Source organism: Solanum pennellii, chromosome 1 (assembly GCF_001406875.1).
Source record: "Solanum pennellii chromosome 1, SPENNV200".
Taxonomy (NCBI): domain Eukaryota; kingdom Viridiplantae; phylum Streptophyta; class Magnoliopsida; order Solanales; family Solanaceae; genus Solanum; species Solanum pennellii.
Genome location: NC_028637.1, coordinates 68,728,462 through 68,741,677, shown reverse-complemented (window position 1 = coordinate 68,741,677; position 13,216 = coordinate 68,728,462).

Genomic DNA, 13,216 nt, shown 5'->3' with positions numbered 1-13,216 from the left:
TTAATAATCCACACATTTAAATAATACCTATAGCCTGGTTTCTAACCCCAAATGACATATAAATGCATAACATGCCAAATTGGATAAAATTAACTTCAAGCATTAGTTGGAAAAATTAACTAAATTATTGAGCGAATATGATTTTCTTTATTATTATTTTTTTGTTTTGGTTAGATCTAAAATTTATTTTATTACGTGACCATTTATCACACAAATTATGAACTTATAGACATGCTTTTAAACACAATCAAGTTTGCAATAAAAAATGATAACACATAGTTCCCCATCCCTAGGTGATTTCCCAAATTGCTTCACATATAAGAGTTGCTTTAGAGTTATACACATATTGTAATAACGGATGAAAATATACACAAATTAAAATAAACAAAGCTTTGTCCGAAATTTCTTCTAGGCCACTCTTCCTCATCTTGAACTTTAAGTCCAAAACCTGCTAGAATAAGTAAGGTTACACGTATACAATGGAAGAACTATTGTAATATGTAAAATATTCATGGTAACCAATTACTCTCATATATGCATTTATAAACAACACACGTAAGAAATAAAAAGGACAAAACATAGGCATAGACATATCAACACACATAGGGGAAAAGATAAGGAGTGCTTCCTCACAACAATAATAATAAATGCAAAGTAAAAAAATTAAAAATAATAGAGGGGTGACTAATAGTAAAATGCTATTTAAGAATACTAAGCGGTTAAGCAGAAAAGAAATAGTAGCAACGAGAAAAAGTTGATCCAATTTTTGTTCGAACAAAAGCAAAGTAGCAAAGTAGCAAAGAAGAGCACTTGAATATTTTATCAGAATCTTAATTTATTCTTAAGAGTAGCAAGAGAGCAATGAGAGAGTGAGGAGTCTAGTTCTTGTGGTGAGAGAGAGAATTAATGAGGTTAGTGTTAGTTGGGCGAATGTGAGTTCTTCTCAAGATGTAAGTATGTGCAAAAGAATAAAAAAGGGGTCTATTTATATAGTAGAAGAGGGGGGAACAGATAAGGAAAATAAATAAATTAAGGAATGAATCAATATACTATTTCCTTATTTCCAAGGAAAGCCAAAAATCAGAAAATATTTAAAATATTTCATTACCAAAAATAAACTAGTAAAAATAAAGTAAAAATATTTTCTCTTAAATAAAGAAGAGCTAAAATCAAATTTTAAATTATTAATAAGTTACCCAATATTCACAAATAAGAATGAATTAGGAAAAGTAATATATATTTTCCTTAAGAACAAGAGAAGAATCAATAGGAAATTGAATCAATTAATCAAAGACAATCTATGCAAATAAATACTAATTAAACTTACCATAACAACAGAAGGTTTTATAACATAATGCTTGTTATGTGTCTACATTTCATAAGGAAAAGCAATATTTATTTATCTTTAAACAGCATGAGGGAAAATAAGATCAACAACAATCACACTTTGCTATAGTTACACTTCAAATCAATTTGATTAATTACCAAAACAATCTACCCTATAGTTAAGCTAGGTAGACAAATTATCAATTAAGGGACAGAAAATAGTGAGCAATTAAATTTGAATACTAACGGACAGATATTGCAGTGTATCAGTAAACTTTGCAGTAGAAGCCAGTCGTATCATTATGCAGGTTCAACGAGCTACCACTCCAAAATCATAAGCAGTTGTATATTACTTAAACATCATAAAGCATAATAAAAAAATAAAAAAAATCATACATACACAAATATGAATCTCTTAAAAGAAGAAGAACGGTGGGAGTAATAAATTCAAAAAATAACGGAGACGGATCTGAAGAAATCTGTTTTCAAATTGATCCAAACCTTGTACTTTGTCGGATCTCGCTTGGTCGGAGCTGCGTCTCCTCGCCGGGCTGCTGGTGGGCCGCAGGTGGCTGGTTCCCTGCAAAAAAGGAGAAGATAAAAGAGAAGAATCAAGGGGAGAGAGAAGAGATGGAGGGGGGAGTTAGGAGAAGAGGAAAACGAGGAGAAGGGGAGCGGCTGGAGAGGGAAGGAGAAGAAGACGAGAGGCGGTTTCCGAACTGCCCGACGGCTGTCACCATCAGCCTTCACTGGTAATAAATGGGAAGAAGAGAGAGAAAGAGAGAGAGAGCGATGAGGAGAGAGAAGGGTGGAGGGGAGCGGAGCGTCGCTGCCTTTGATGGTGGTGTCTTCTCCAGAGCACACAAAGATAGGGAGGGGCGGCGGCTCTCTGATTTGGAAAGAGGAGGGAGAGGGGGCTGGGATAAAGGAGAGAAGTTACGCGAGAGAGGGGTGTCGGCTTGAGAGAGGGGAAGAGAGGGAGAAGAGGAGAAGGGAGAGAGACTAACGCCGAGTGCCTTCCTCGCCTGAAAAATTGGAGAGAATGAAGGGGAAGGGGAGGAGAATGGTTGGGCGGCCGCTGGAGCAGAGGGGAAGGAAGAGAGGATGAAAAAAAATGTTAATCTTCTTAGGCTAGATCTTTGATAGTTCAAAATAGGAAAAAGAAAGATTTGATCTCAACGGTTGATTTAATAAGAGATGAAGGGTTAAGATTCGATTAATAAAATAACTGGATGAGATTAAAAGATGAGATGCATTGAAATAAAATTGGATTGAATATGGAATGGCTACAATTGCAATTAAATTGAAATGAAAGAGGGGTTTGATTGAAATAAAATTTGATTGGAGTGACTAGCATTGAAAGAAATTATAATAGAATAGGCTAGAATTTAAAGAATTTTAAGAAAGTATATGAATTACTATTTAATTAAAAAAATACTACATATATTAAAACATTTTTTGTATAATTCAAAATCAATTAAATTTTAAAACATTTGAAATTCATTAATAATTTTAAAATATTTTAATAATATTTACGATAATTTTATTAAGTAAACATACTAAAATATATATTTTTTTCAAGTAAAATCGACTAAATTCTAAACATTAACTAAATTTTGAAATACGTATTTAATCGAATAGTATTCTTAAAAATGGTTAGAGGTCAGTCAAAATTGGGTGTCAACATGGGATTTTGGGACAACATAATGTTTCAAATTACGTATACATCCCTCAAATCGTTAGGCCTACCCTTGGGAGAAAAGTGTCACATATCTGTTTAGAAGGCACAATATTTGTTAATACGCTATAACGACTTGTTTTAATATATTGCTTTATTTGGAGGTATTCTAGCTCACTCTTCTTTAAATTGTTCCTAGAACCCTTAAGCACAAATATTAAGTCACTATTGAAAGTGCGTCCAAATACTCTTCGAGTCTTTAGTTTCACGACAAAATTTTAACTTCATTTTTTCAATTATTACTCTCGTATTAGAAAAAAGACTGATCGTGTCAAAGTGAAAATTTTTTAAGTGTGTCGAACTATAAAGGACCTGCATTCTCTTTTGTGAGATACGTAGGCAGCCTTTCAAGGTTCGGTCCCTATTTTTTAGAATTATATATATTTTCCAATTCTTACAATGAAATTATAGATACATCTCAATCAGAAATCAGAATTACGATAATGAAATATCCAATCGACTTTGTCTCGACTAGGGTCGACATTTATGCTTCAGTAGGCTCAAAATCAATAGACAAATTCATGTCTATGTAGTCATTTCTCTATATATGTGGGCTGATTTATCTTCAAATGAAGCAACTCTTATGTGTTTACAGTAATGGGTGTGATATTTTCTTATTACTTATCATCGACACAGATAAACATATTTTTCCTTTGAGGTGTTTTTCTTTGTCAGGTAATCAAAACTGATTTGTGTTGAGAAAATGGTTGAACAACCATACTTCACAAGTTCCAAAAACCCGAAAGATTCCTTTTTCGACCAATGTTTTTCAAAAGGCAAAGAAAAAATTGTTGAAATGTTGAGAATACTGATTTGAATGGAATTATTGTGAATGAACCTGCCATTGCTGAACAAATCAAGTTAATTGCATAATTATTTTAAAGCAGATTGCCGAAATGAGGGTTGAAATGAATAAGACCCGAGATTTGATGAATTTGACCATCATTTCCAATACTCCTACTCCACAAACGAAAGACCTTCACTCCAATTTCCCACTTCGGATCAAACATTCGAACGTTTTCCAAACAATTCAACCACCGATACCATTTCAAACCCTCACATCATTGACTTAACCATCCCTAACCCACATCATACTAGCTCCTCACACCAAAAGTTACCTTCTCCTGAAAAATCCAAATACCAACATTTTCCATAATTTTTTTCTGGTCCAGCAAATTGTCCAAAATCCACCTACCACTCAACCCATACTTCAAAAAGTTGCTTGCCATGCTCCAACATCATCAGAATCATACCCTCAATTTACCATACCTTTTAAACCAGATCATTGTGAGAAGAAGGAGAATGAGTGGAAGGTTATAAAAAGAAAGAGTGAGCAAAGCATCACAGAGGAAGTTATGAATTCTATAAAGTATTTTTAAAACACCTCAAACGTTGTGGGGTTGAAATATAAAGATTTGCATCATCATCTACATTTGGAACTTCTAGAAGATTTTAAAGTACCAAAATTTGACACTTTTAGTGGAGTTGAAAATCCTTTGTCTCATTTAAGGGCTTATTGTGATCAACTTATTGGAGTAGGGAAAGATGAAGCTTTGTTAATGCGACTTTTTTGTCAAAGTCTAGAAGGAGAAGCTTTGGAATGGTTTATTTTTAAAGAAATCAAGCAGTGACCAAGTTGGAACGCTTTGGCTAAAGATTTTATTGAAAGATTTGGTTATAATATAGAATTTATTCCCGATCAATACTCAGTGGAGAGATCTAAAAAAATTCTACTGAAACCTATCAAGAGTATTCCTACCATAAGCCGCAAGGTTTAGTTCTCCCGTGATTAAGAGAGAGATTATTGAAGTCTTCGTGCACATTCAAGAGATAGAGTACTACATAGAATGTTGCTCATTCTAGGAGGAAAGTTCAGTGAGATAGTCAAAATTGATGAAGTTATTGAAGATGGTCTTACGACCGGAAAAATCATCTGAATGGCTCCCCAAGATGAATCCACAGGAACATTAAGGAGGAAATGGGAAGATGTTTTCCTATAAATCATTTAAATCGAGTCAAAAATCAAAGAGGCGTGTTGGTCTCAATGTCCGAAAGCCTTTACAATCAAAAACCTACCATTTAGCTCAACAAAATCCTTACCATGTCAAACCAAATTACATAACTCCACCACCAAATCATCAAAGTTACCAAGATCCATTGCCAAATCACCCAAATGCTCAATCAAATTACCAAGCTGCATTGTCAAATTACCCAAATAACCCTCATAGCTACCAAGTTCCACAATACTGAAATTTCCAAAAACCAATTACCTCCATATGTACGAAATAATTACATTTGCACGTTTGCCAAAATCCTCAATTTATGCCAAATACCTCCATCTGCACGAAATAATTATAATATTTCTTGTCATAAAATTTTGAAGAAACCTTCTCGAGTCTTTACTCCTTTGGTTGAAAGAAAAACACAAATCTTTGAGAGACTAAAAACGGTTGGTATGATACGAAAAATTGATCTTAAAAATGTTAATGTCAATTCCAGACATTATAGGCCTGATCTTCATTGTGCTTACCATTCAGGAGGTGTTGGACACACCACTGAGGATTGTATCAACTTGAAACATAAAATTTAAGACTTGATTGATCAAAAAATTATCACTGGCCAAGTTGTCGCTTCCAATGACAATGGTGATTCATCATAAAATTGTGAAGGATTTACCATTAATATGATTGACCCAAAGTGTCAAGCACCTCTCCATCAAAACTCCCGAAACTATCTTCAAGTTCCTCCACCACAATAAGTCAATTATGATCCTCCTTGTCCACATCTTGAGAAGAAACCTGCTCGAAATTTTACTCCTCTCATTGAAATCTAGATGAAGTTGTTTGAGAAATTGAGTACGACATGTATTTTTCATCTGTTCAGGCCCAAGCCAATCGATACTAACTCAAGATCTTACTGAATATATCGCAAGTGTGTATCATTCCAACAATTTTGCGTATGATACTGAAGACAATATTAATTTGAAGCATATGATCCAGGACTTGATCAACCTGAAAGTAGTCAGGACCATTGTACCTCGCTCAACAGTAATCCTCTACAGAACCGTAGAGGTATCACTATCAATATGATAGAGACGGAGGATAACAGATGCATGGTGAAGTCGAGAGTTCTAGTTGATCCTGACAAACTTGAGAAATTGGTAGCTTCTCCGAGCATAAGTGAGAAGGTCAATTCTACAAGCATGACATCTCATCAAGTTGTTGCTTTTGTGTCAAGATAGGGTCAGAACAAGAAGGGGATTAATTATGTTCCACCAAAGTCTTTGCCTCATTTATGTCAGTCCTATCTGGTACAGGAATATGAAATGATGATAGTCTTGGAGAAGGAATTGGAAATCTTATGGAAAAAAGTGATGTTGCGCTTAATAGGATGATCGCGGCACCTAGCATACGAGACGCGGACCCAATGGAGCAAGTTCTTAATTGGACTTTTACTCCACTCTTTATCTCTCGCTCAACTTGATAGATAAAAGATGAATTTTATGCTATTTTCAAAATTGATGGTAGTTCAAATGAGGCTCGAAAACCATCCTTTATGTAATTTTACTTGTTTATGTTTTAAGTTCCCTCGTAATGTTTTGAATAAGTCAAAATGACTCATGGTCATAGCCAAAGTTTGTGTTTCTTTATTTTCAATTAAAGCCTCTTATATTGTGAAAATTTTATTTTGCTTTCTTTAATTTTTCTACCTAACAATCTTTGTTTTTGTTTCAGTTAAAATTAATTTTTTTAATCTTTCAATATCATGTCATGTCACAAGATGAGTGAACAAAATGGGGTAGGTAAAAATGAGTTTGAAGAGTATGACGAGGAGATCATGATATTCAAACACTAGTTAAAAGATTTGAAACAGTTTGAGACTTAAGATAAGTCAAATCCAGATGAGACAAAAACTGTAAATTTAGAAAAGAATGATTGTGTCAAAGAAGTTAGAATCAGATGTAAGCTCAAAAAAGAGAACTCAACAGTTTACTTAGAAGATACATCTAAGCATTTGTTTGATCACACGTCGTAATTGAACATGCACATTCATCTCAAGTTGTCAATCAATGAAGATGCTATCAAGAGCTATGATATTTAAAGATTTAGAGTTTTTTTTATTTCCTGTAATCGCATCATTTGTTTGTAAGCTTTTTAAAAGTTCTGTAGTTAGAAAAATTCTCTTCTGTAATGAACTACGTCTGACCTGAATTCTCAAGAATGAGATACGTAGTCGGCCTCGGTCAACCATCTGTCCCTTATTAATGTTTCATTTTGTATTTGAACTACGTTCGACCCGAATTCTAAAAAATGAGATATGTAGGCGGTATGTGTCGGCCTTGGTCTTTTCCTTATCAAAATTTCTCAATTTTCTATTAATCCTTGAGAGGAGAACTATGTTTGACCTGATTCATGTCTCAACGGGATACGTAGGCGTCACAACAGCTCGATCATTTCTCTCATACGATATCTATTTTTTCTTCACAATAGAAACTGGGATAAATTTTTTGAGTGTGGTTCAAAAATTTTCAAGAAGAAGATCTTTTCAACAAGTCTAGACTAAAGCGACATTGGAATTTGCAACTGGACAAAATTTTTGAGAAGATATCAAAAATCCATAATTGGTTCATGGAAAGTTCAAGGTAAGCCAAGACAGTAGAGATTTAAAGATGGCCTCAGAAGCTTCATCATGACTGCAGTAGAGATTTAAGACAAACTGTGAATAGATCCAGCATGATCAAAAGTTTGGAAATAGCTTTAAGTGATCTGCAACGTTGTTCTAAGATTAGAAGTCAACTTTAACAATTTTAGACATTTCGAGAGCCATATGGCCTAGCTTCAACAATCTTTAGAATCTTTCCAACAAGTTTTTTGATAGATCTCGAAACATCAACCCTAAATGCGTTCATTAAGCTTGACGTGAGATGATACTAGGCAGTGACCTTGTCCAGTTACAACTTTTTTAAACCCTTTTTATTAAAGGTTTTACCGATAGGTTTCAAATATTTTGCATAAAATGTTTGTCTTGTCTATAAAGAAGCAAGAGATTGGAGCGATCAAATGAATATAGCAAAATAAGGAGCAAACATTTGAAGAAGTCAACACAGATCAGTTTGTTTTCTTAAAAAGCAATTGTTTTGTCGATGCATATCCATAAGTTTTCCTCAAGATCATCTTATTCCTCCACTAAATTAATATGGAAAAGTCAAATGGACGAGGAGCTCCCCAAAATTGATAATTTTTTTGTGGATGCAGGAAAGTCATTGAAGTTTTTCAAAAAAAATTCATAATACGATCAACAATACCTCATTCAAATTCTTGGCAAAATATGAGTCACAATGAGTACAAATGTTAAAATATGAACAACTGAAAGCAACACTCTCAACATGTACAAGCATCTACAATGACATCAAATTACATTTTTCAGCATCAAAAATATCTGAAGAAAATTCACAAATCACGTCGATATCAAGCACGGTAATGTGAGACCCTCCCAGAGGGACATTTCTATAGTATTATCAAATGATATAATACGATCACCCAGAGGGGCATTTCTACAGTACTATCAAATGAGATAGTACACCATCCAAAAAGACATCACCGTCATTTTATTGATGGAATATAATCATCCTACCAAGGGATAAATATCATCCTATCAATGGAGCATCAACATCATATTGTCAATGGATAAACATCATCCTACCAATAGATCATTAATTAAGCAACATCAACCTAACAATTGATCAACATCATCATGCCAATGAATCAACATCATCCTACCAATGGATCATCAAAGAAGCATTATCATCCTATCGATGGAGCATCAACATCATCCAGTCAATGGATCATCAATCATTACCCTATCAATGGAGCATCAATGTCATCATACTATCTTGTACCAGTGTTATCCTACCAATGGATCATCATTATCCTATCATCATCATTCATATCATATAAGGTCATCATCTACTTGGTCAAAATTGATGGAGGCTGATGTCAAAACATTTACAGAAAAGAATATGTGCCGAATACGGTAAAACATATCACTTCTCTATTTAAATTACAGTTTGTTCTAACAAGTTTATATCATTCTTTGTCGAGAGCATCCAAGAGGATAGATTCTCAAATCTAACCAAATGTGCAGAAGACATCAAAAAAAGATGCAACACAACGTGAAATTTTTTTAGTTGCAAATAATCATCGAGTCATCCACCTCGTTACAATTGGAAATTCATCGAGTCATCCACTTTGTTATAGTTAGATATTCATCGAGTCATCCACCTCGTTACAGTTGAAAAATAATCGAGCCATCCACATTGTTATAGTTGAATAATAATTGAGACATTTGGCTCGTTGCAGAGAATATTGGAGTTCGCCATGCAAGAACAAACAATGACATCTCCAAATCCTCAGCAAACCATGAGTTATAAATGACAAATTGTGTTCGAATGCGGTATCCATTATCTTTTACACTCAATACTTCTTTATTTTCTCATCTAGTTGAAACAGATGTTTATGTTTATCCATTAAGATATACCCATTTGTTATATGAATGATTTTTCTTTTTCTTTTTAGACTCAAACTACTAGCTAAAGAGGCACTATATCTACTATATATTTACTTTGAGCGTGTAGACATATACTGAACATACTTATATGACATCTTTCACAGCAAGAGCAACTGATAATGCATCGTAAAAGACGCTACATCTTTTTAAATTACAATTTCTACTAAAAAGTTTATTTCGGTCTTTATCAAGGGAATCCAAAGGGATGAATTCTCAACCACAGGTGCTGACGAAATCAACAAGGATGCAACACAATGTGGAACTTTTTCTTAGCAGCAAATTGGGACATAGTCCGAAGAGAAATATCAAACTCTTAGGACACAAGCTGAAGATCGATTTACACCACAATCAAACCACACCCTATCAGAAGACATGCAGATTTTTCTTTAGGTTTATAAGTTTTGTTTTGCATCCAGAAGTTTCTGGTTTTCACTGGAGGCAAATTTCCAATCAGTGTGATAATGCACCAAGAACTTTGGAAATTATGTCTGTAAAAGTCTTAATTATGGGTGTGAAGTACAACACATTTGCGAGCCTCTTTTCCATACTCAACTTACTTGTCACTCTTCCAAAATCAAAGGTGATCAAGCATAATAGATTATCTTTCAATCGACCTAGTCAAACTACAAGCAGCCTGATTCCCTAAGTTGAGGGATATGTAGGCAGGATCAACGTTGAAACTCCGATGTATTCCAACATTCGCTCTTAAATCTCATTTTCGAGCATTCTGGTGCCTTTCTAGCGGGATAACTTTTAAATTCTTTTTAACTCGTGCGTCAAATCAAGCGTATAGAACTACACGTGGCCTGGATTCTCATATAGCCTGAGATATGTAGGAAACTCGATACTGGGGTTCGACAATGATTCCTAAAGTCCGTAACAAATTTCTTTTCTGAAAAGATGAAAATGTGGTCGTTCAAAATTGGATTCATCAATTTCATTTGCCTTGAATTTCTTTCATAAATCTAAGTCAAACGAGGAACAGTTGTTGACACCCAATTTTGGACCTTCACAATATCAATTTCAAACGATCTAAAATAATTAGTTTTATAAAATTTCAAGAAAAAAATATAAAATTTGCACGTTATTTTAAATAGTTTTGTCACTTTTTATAATTTTTAGATAATATATATGTGTTACATAAATATGTATATAATTAGTATATTTTGTGAATAATTAAAAATCGTGTCAAAAAATATTTGTTTTAATTAAATATTTGATTAATTATTTTAGATATATAATAGTTTATATATTGAATTATTTATTTAATTATTAAGTTTATTATTTTATTTGGGATAATGCACAACTACCCCCTCAACCTACTTCCGAAATTCCAGAAACACAGTTATACTGTAGTAAGGTCCTATTATCCCCCTGAACTTATTTATAAATAATTTTCTAATCCTTTTCGTCCTACGTGACACTATCTTGTGGGCCCAGCGTGTGTTGACATTTTTTTTCAAACTAGTGAAACGTTGGCTAAAAAGGAGTAGAAAATTATTTATAAAATGAGTTCAGGGGGGTAATATGACCTTAGTATAGTACAAGTGTGTCTCTGAAATTTCAGACATAGGTTGAGGGGGTACGTAAATATTTTTCTATTTTATTTTGCTATCTTTAAGAATCCCATTAATTAATTTATATTAATTCATCTTGTTTGAATTTTAATCAATTCATCAATTAATTCGATTTGGTTATGATTGAAACTTATTGGGGCTATTATTTATTTACAAATTTAACCAAACATAATCAATTCATCTTAAACTCATCAAAAGGCCAAATGTTGGTCATTTTCTCTAACTCTTTCAGCAACACTCCCATGCAATCTGTAACAATCTAACACTTAAGTCCAAATCATAGCCCACTCTTTTTCCCATAACCGGCCCAATTATAGCTCACCAACAAAGATTCAGCACCATTTATGATTATCTTTTTTAATATTTCATCTAAGCATCTTTTTACTGAATTTAAGAAGCTTATTTGATAAATAAATATATTTAAAATAATTTGACTTATTAAAAAATTTAGAAAATATTTTTCTCTCTAACGATTCCATTGAAAAATCTTAAACTTAATGTGAATGTATAATCCCCAGATTGTAAATTGTAATCCACTTTCAATTTATTTTTTTTAAAAAAAAATTAAAATTTAAGAGGCATAAACTTTTTTAAAAAAAAATTAAAAGTAAAGAGGCGTAAACATTGTACTTTTTAGTGAAATGTGCCTAGTGCATTTGAGAAGTAACAAAACAATGGCTTCAAAATCATCGTCGGCGCTCTCTCCGATGACAGTGAAAGAGTTGACGCTGGCAAAATGGAGCGATATAGAGCACACCGTCAGATTCTGCAGCGATGACACCGTCGGCGATTTTAAACTACGGATATGTGAAGTCACAAATATTTTGCCTAAACGCCAGAAGCTTCTATACCCAAAGTTGTTGCAAAAATTCTCTGATGATTCTCTTTTTCTATCTCAAATCCTTTTTCAAAATGACTATGATCAGGTGAGATTTTTCCTCCTTTTTTTCTTCCCAAAGTCAGATCCAAATGTACTGAATTGGATGTACAATTTTCGTATAGACGGACGATGCTGATTAATTTGGGATTGACATTTAGTTGTATGATTAATTAAAATCTCTATATATTGATTTTTTACTTTTTTTTTTTAGTATATACTATTTTATGACTGATGAAGGTTTTGGGTATGCTTAGGCAGATTAGAGAAAATCGTTTTTTCTTGCCTATGCTGGGATTTGAACTGAGTTTTTAATCTCATTTTGAACAGAAAAGTATGTGCAGAGACTTAAATGCTGATTATCAAATTGTATAATTTTAAATATGAGTTGATAACTTATAAGCATGTCCTCATTTTAATAGTTGTTACCAACAACCTGAATTGGTGAAAGGTTTCTTTTGTTGTTAAATTTGTAGCCAAGATAATAAGGTAGTTTGAATTAACCAATCAGTAAATGTAAAACAAGTCTGGATATGAAAAATGAAAAAAAATAAGATGTCATCAATCAAAATAAGAACACCATTTACACAATGTTTTAATGTAGCATCACTTACGGAAATTTACTTTATTACAGATAATCTCATCATAAATTATGTCAATAGAAAATTAATTATGTGTTGAAAATTAAAAAATTATTCATACTATTAAAGACCGTTTAAACTCAAACCAAAAGGCAAAAACTAAAACTTCACCCTTAAAGCTTTAGCCAAAAAAAATAAAATAGTAAATAACAAGCAACACAAGCTAAAATTCAAATGGTGATATAACGATAAAATATGGTATATGCCTAAAAATCATGCTACTAAGTTTGGTGACTATTCGGTTGATGGATGTCGTGAATTTGTGAAGAAGGGTGATGATGAAACTAAAGAAGAAACTGTTTGTGCTAATTGTAGGTGTTTTAGGAGTTTTCGTCGAATGAATAGTTAGTCATTGTTTCTTCCTATCATATACATATAGGTATGTATATATATATACATATGTATACATATATGTATGTGTATATATATATACATATGTATACATATATATATACATATGTATACATATATATATATATATATATATATA